Source organism: Rana temporaria, chromosome 12 (genome assembly GCF_905171775.1).
Source record: "Rana temporaria chromosome 12, aRanTem1.1, whole genome shotgun sequence".
NCBI lineage: Eukaryota > Metazoa > Chordata > Amphibia > Anura > Ranidae > Rana > Rana temporaria.
Window position 1 is genome coordinate 19,009,248 of NC_053500.1, and position 6,000 is coordinate 19,015,247.

General features: G+C 44.6%; 1 protein-coding gene across 1 annotated transcript in view; it reads left to right on the top strand.

Annotated features, from left to right (window-relative positions):
• CABLES2 (Cdk5 and Abl enzyme substrate 2) overlaps positions 1–5,576 on the top strand; it is a 63,668-nt gene extending 58,092 nt beyond the window's left edge. The window contains exon 12 of the mRNA XM_040331023.1: positions 5,344–5,576. The gene's annotated coding sequence lies outside the window, so the exon portion shown is untranslated. The remainder of the gene's footprint in view (positions 1–5,343) is intronic.
• The last annotated feature ends 424 nt before the right edge of the window (positions 5,577–6,000 follow it).

The following is a 6,000-nucleotide window of genomic DNA, read 5'->3' on the forward strand; positions in this document are numbered from 1 at the left end:
ATCAGCCAAACCCATTTTCGAAAAACGAACATTCGGCCATGAGCGCAAACAATAGTCATCATGTAATGAATGATAAATCTATTTTATTTATATTTTTTTACATATACCTAGTGCAGACAGTTCGGATGGAAAACACATTAACCTTTCAATTTATCGTTCGTTTGGCAGAAAATTTTCAAACTTATCCTTAGGGCTCTTTCACACAGGACAGCTCAGTAATGATCCGCCCCGTGAACCTCTGCTTTCTCAGCGCGGATCGCTCCACTGATCCCCGCTGAGCCGGCAATTGACAGGGCGGTCCCCGCACACTGTGCAGGGACTGCCCTGTCAGATCTCCGCTCTTCCCTATGGGGGGATCGGATGAACACAGACCATCGTAGCAGAAGACGTAGCAGTCGTGGTGGGAACAATCGTGAATTCCAGACTGGACTATGCAAATGCCCTTTACCTCGGACTCCCAAAGTACCAAATCTCCCGTCTGCAAGTCATTCAGAATACGGCCGCCAGACTTGTGACTGGGAAAAAACATGGGAATCAATCTCGCCTTCGCTGAGAACCCTTCACTGGCTGCCAGTAAAAGACAGAATTGCATTCAAAGCACTCTGCCTGACACATAAGTGCATCCATGGGAAGGCTCCGCAATATCTTTGCGACAAGATAGAACTGCACAATTCTAATCGCGTTCTGCGATCCACCGACCAAAATCTGGTCAAGGTGCCAAAAACCAAATACAAGTCCAAAGGAGAAAGAAGGTTTGCTTTTCAGGGTCCTAGACTATGGAACGCTTTACCAACCAGCATTCGGTTGGAGGAAAACCACCTGACTTTCAGAAGACAGATCAAAACTCTGCTCTTTTGATGTCATGAGACACGAACAACTAGCGCCCAGAAGCGATTCAGTTCGCATGTGCCGCGCTATATAAGTTTTTCATTCATTCATTCATTCATCTGTCCGTGTTCACCTGATCCAATCCGCAGACTGATGGGAAATATAGGGTCTTCCTCTGTCTGCAGAATCGGAGGATTGTGGACACTGATGAGATGTTCATCCCCTGACACCCGCAGTCATGTGACAGCAGGCTTAAAGGGTCACTAAAGGAAAAACTTTTTTTAGCTGAAATGACTGTTTACAGGGCATAGAGACATAATAGTTAACTGATTCCTTTTAAAAATGATTAAAAATTGATAAAAAAACAATCATATAATGTGCCTGCAGTGTAGTTTCGTTTTTGCTGTTGTTTTCTGGTTCTCTGATGTACAGAGAGCCACTAGAGGGCAGTCAGCCAATAGAGAGCAGTGATACTTTGTCTAAAACTCCTCAGCACCAATCCAGTTTCGTTTTACACACAATAATCAAATTGGTGACCACCGTGAGAAATCTCCCAGCACTGTGGTTATCAGGAAACAGGCAACCAGCAAGTGTCCAGAACAGAGAGGATTTACAGCAACATGAAAGCAAAAACGAACAATGAGGACATGAAACCAGGACTGCAGTAAGGTAAAGGAAGCTATTTAGCTAAAAAAAAAAATTCCTTTAGTGACTCTTTAAGATCCGTTGCCACTATTTGAAAACACTGCGGCTGTGTGGGACTCCGCCCACACGACCATGTCCTACATTTCCTGTAAATGAATGCCTACAAGTACCATAATCTATTGTGGATGACGGCTTGTAGTTTTCAATGAGCTGCAAGGGTGCTGGTGAGCATCTCCATAGTCCGTTGCTCTCAGGTTGCTGTGTGCTCCTACCAGGTATGGTCTGCAGAAGTTGGACATTGAACCCCCGATCTGCGGATCGCAAGTGCAATGCTCTGTAGGCGCCTTAGAAAAAAAATAACCACTTTTTTTTTTTTAACCTGCAAAAATTTTTTAGGTGAACCTATCCTTTAAATATACCATTGTAAGTGTTTTGTGGACTAGAGAACACCTCTTCCTGCATTTATGAAGATGAGGGCTTTGAGTTAGTGCATTGTTGGTTCACTTACCTTTTCCTTCAATTTCCCTTCTAAATGTTTTTTTTCTTTGTCTGAATTTCTCACTTCCTGTTCCTCCTCAGTAAGGTGTTCTAGAGCAGTGGTCATCAACCTTGTCCTGCAGGGCCCACTAACAGGCCAGGTTTGCAAGATAACTGAAATACATCACAGGTGATATCATTTGCTCCTCAGTGATTGCAGTATTCTAGTCTGCATCTCCCCAAGGTAATACATAAAATCTGGCCTGTTAGTGGGCCCTGCAGGACAAGGTTGATGACCACTGTTCTAGATGACTTTCCGCGGCTCGGATGATGGTGGAAAGCTTACTGAGGAGGAACAGGAAGTGAGAAATTCAAACAAAGAAAAAAAAAAACATTTAGAAGGGAAATGGACGGAAAAGGTAAGTGAACCAACAATGCACTAGCTTAAAGGAACAGATTTAGAAAATAAAAAACAAACCTTTACAGCCCCTTTAAGAATACTAATGATTTCGGGTGCACTTACATGGATGTGCCAGTCTGAGAGGGAACACACAGCCAGGAGGTGCATGAGGTTCTGATGGCACAATGTCTTCAACACATTAACCTTTTTCCTCAGAGTTGCTTCTCAGGTTCTCTGCAACAGTCAAAACAACACATTTAGAAGAGACCCACCTTCACTTTTCCTCTGGAACCCCCCAAATCTAGTGGAAGAACCTGTCTTTATGGCCGCTCCCTCCTCCCCATTCCACCGGCCTTTGTAGACCTATTCTAAATGGTAGCTCAGACAGCGGCCTTTCCCAGTGGTCAGGGCCAGGATCTGAAAGTGGTCAGTCCATTCCAAACAAATGTTTCACTAATAAATGTGGATGGATTACACAGGCCACTGGTTGGGGAACTTCACAGACCGCCAGCCTGGAGATGTTTGCAGCTCCTCTTGTTTCTTCCAAGCATTATTAATATGAGGGGCATATCTTGCCAGTGTTGGTAAGGGACATGAAAACCACGGAGGATACAAGCTGTTGGCATCAACTGCAAATTTTATACTGGGGTCTATTATCTCTATAGCAGGGGTGTCAAACTGGCGGCCCTCCAGATGTTTTGAAACTACAAGTCCCATCATGCCTCTGCCTGTGGGAGTCATGCTTGTAACTGTTAGCCTTGCAATGCCTCATGGGACTTGTAGTTTTGCAACAGCTGGAGGGCCACCAGTTTGACACCCCTGCTCTATAGGATCATGAGCTGAGATTTTCAGCTCTGCTTACAGAAAGAGGTAGGTTAATGGTTGCCGCCAACTACTTTCTGTTGAATTTTTCATTTATTACAAAAGAAAGAAGTAGATAGACTGAGGCCCCCTCCTAATAGATCACTTGTGCAACAAAGGTGGCAGGCAGCACCCTCTAGAGCAGTGGTCATCAACCTTGTCCTGCAGGGCCCACTAACAGGCCAGGTTTGCAAGATAACTGAAATACATCACAGCTGATATCATTTGCTCCTCAGTGATTGCAGCATTCTAGTCTGCATCTCCCCAAGGTAATACATAAAACCTGGCCTGTTAGTGGGTCCTGAGGACAGGGTTGATGACCCCTGCTCTAGACCAGTGGTTCTCAACTCCTGTCCTCAGGACCCACTAACAGGCCGAATATAAGCTGTGGGGGAAAAAGGGTCCTGTGCGAGTTTGATCCCTGTGTGAGGCCCGGTTCACACTGCTGCGAATTCTATTGCGAATTTGAGCCGTTGTGATTTCTCAAATCATTAAAATAACATTGTTTTCCATTAGTGCAGCTTACATCAGTGCGGTGCGAATCTAAGCTGCGGGGAAAAAAGGGTCCTGTGCGAGTTTGACCCGTGTGCGATGCAAATTCAGCTTTCTAGACTGGCATTCCCTGAAATTGCATTCGCAGCAGTGTGAATCTAGCCTGTGAAAATGTGGAACAGACTCCCTCCAGAGGTGGTTCTGGCCAGCTCAGTAGATTGCTTTAAGAAAGGCCTGGATACTTTCCTAGATGTACATAATATAAATTAGTACTAACATTTATAGGTAAAGTTGATCCGGGGAAAAATCCGATTACCTCCCTGGGGGATCAGGAAGGAATTTTTCCCCAAAGACGCACAGGATCCTTTTTGAATGCGGACCGCAGCCCCCCAGATCTGTGTGAACGGGCTCCATTGAGAGTCAGTCACACTCGCCTGTCATGGGAAATGCATGCAGGCAAACCCACATTCAATTTGCATATGTGGAAACCCAGCCTAATACAAAAAAAAAAAATGCACAATTTTGTTTACCTGCAATAAGGTGGGCATTTATAATTTTTTTTGTACAAAGGTGAACTTATCCTTTAACGGCTTCCAGACCGCCGCATGTAGATATACGTCGGCAGAATGGCACATACAGGCACATTGGCGTACCTGTACGTCCCTGCCTTTCCGCGGGTCGGGGGTCCGATTGGGACCCCCCCCCCCGGTACTTGCGGCGGTCGGGTTCCCTTGGGGAGCGATCCAGGACGACGGCGCGGTTATTCGTTTATAGCCGCCCCCTCGCGATCGCTCCCCGGAGCTGAAGAACGGGGAGAGCCGTATGTAAACACAGCTTCCCCGTGCTTCACTGTGGCGGCGCATCGATCGAGTGATCCCTTTTATAGGGGACTCGATCGATGACGTCAGTCCTACAGCCACACCCCCCTACAGTTGTAAACACACACTAGGTGAACCCTAACTCTTACAGCGCCCCCTGTGGTTAACTCCCAAACTGCAACTGTAATTTTCACAATAAACAATGCAATTTAAATGCATTTTTTGCTGTGAAAATGACAATGGTCCCAAAAATGTGTCAAACTTGTCCGAAGTGTCCGCCATAATGTCGCAGTCACGTAAAAAATCGCTGATCGCCGCCATTAGTAGTAAAAAAAAAAAAAAAATTTATAAAAATGCAATAAAACTATCCCCTATTTTGTAAACGCTATAAATTTTGCGCAAACCAATCGATAAACGCTTATTGCAATTTTTTTTTTTTACCAAAAATAGGTAAACGAGTACGTATCGGCCTAAACTGAGGGAAAAAAAATGTTTAGATATGTTTTTGGGGGATATTTATTACAGCAAAAAGTAAAAAATATTGAATTTTTTTCAAAATTGTCGCTCTATTTTTGTTTATAGCGCAAAAAATAAAAACCGCAGAGGTGATCAAATACCACCAAAAGAAAGCTCTATTTGTGGGGAAAAAAGGACGCCAATTTTGTTTGGGAGCCACGTCGCACGACTGCGCAATTGTCTGTTAAAGCAACGCAGTGCCGAATTGTAAAAACCCCTTGGGTCATTTAGGTGCATATTGGTCCGGTCCTTAAGTGGTTAATTGTGTTTGTTTTTTACTACTAAAGGTATTTATTTATTTTCCAGATATTTCCATTCATAGGCTGCTTACACACCGCTGTGCTGAGATGCCGTATTTCCCGCAATCTCTGGACTTTTCTTTACCTCTGGGAAGATTTGTGAAGTCATCTCGGCTGTCTCCACCATCAAAGAAACGCTTCAAATACATTCCGTTTGTTCTTTTTTTTTAGTGAACAGTCCTGGTTGGGAATAATGACAGGAAAACACAAATGTTTTAATAAAAATGCAAAGAAACAGTTTTCACTTGTGTGTGTTTTTTATATATATATGCACTGTTCAGGAAAAAATTACACAATCCATCCACAGGATTGCCATATCCCAGTGATGGTGAACCTTGGCACCAACGATGAGCTCCAGCGTGTTCGCATCGTACACGTGCAGAGCCCGCCAGGAAGTGTGCGCGGCGCCGCGCTAATCACAGCCAGGGAGACATTGTCCCGATGCTCGGCTGCAGAGATCGAGAAATGTCTCCCTGGCAGGAACATGCGTACAGCCATGTCAAGATGTAAGATCAGAATTCTGGAGGTCAGACAGGGTAGCAAAAAAACCTTGTCACAGCCACCTTTTTTTTTTTTTACCATCCCCTGGTCGCCAGTGTGACAGAACATTCTTAAGCCTCGTACACACTATCGAATTTCCATCGGGCAAATTCGTGGAATTTTG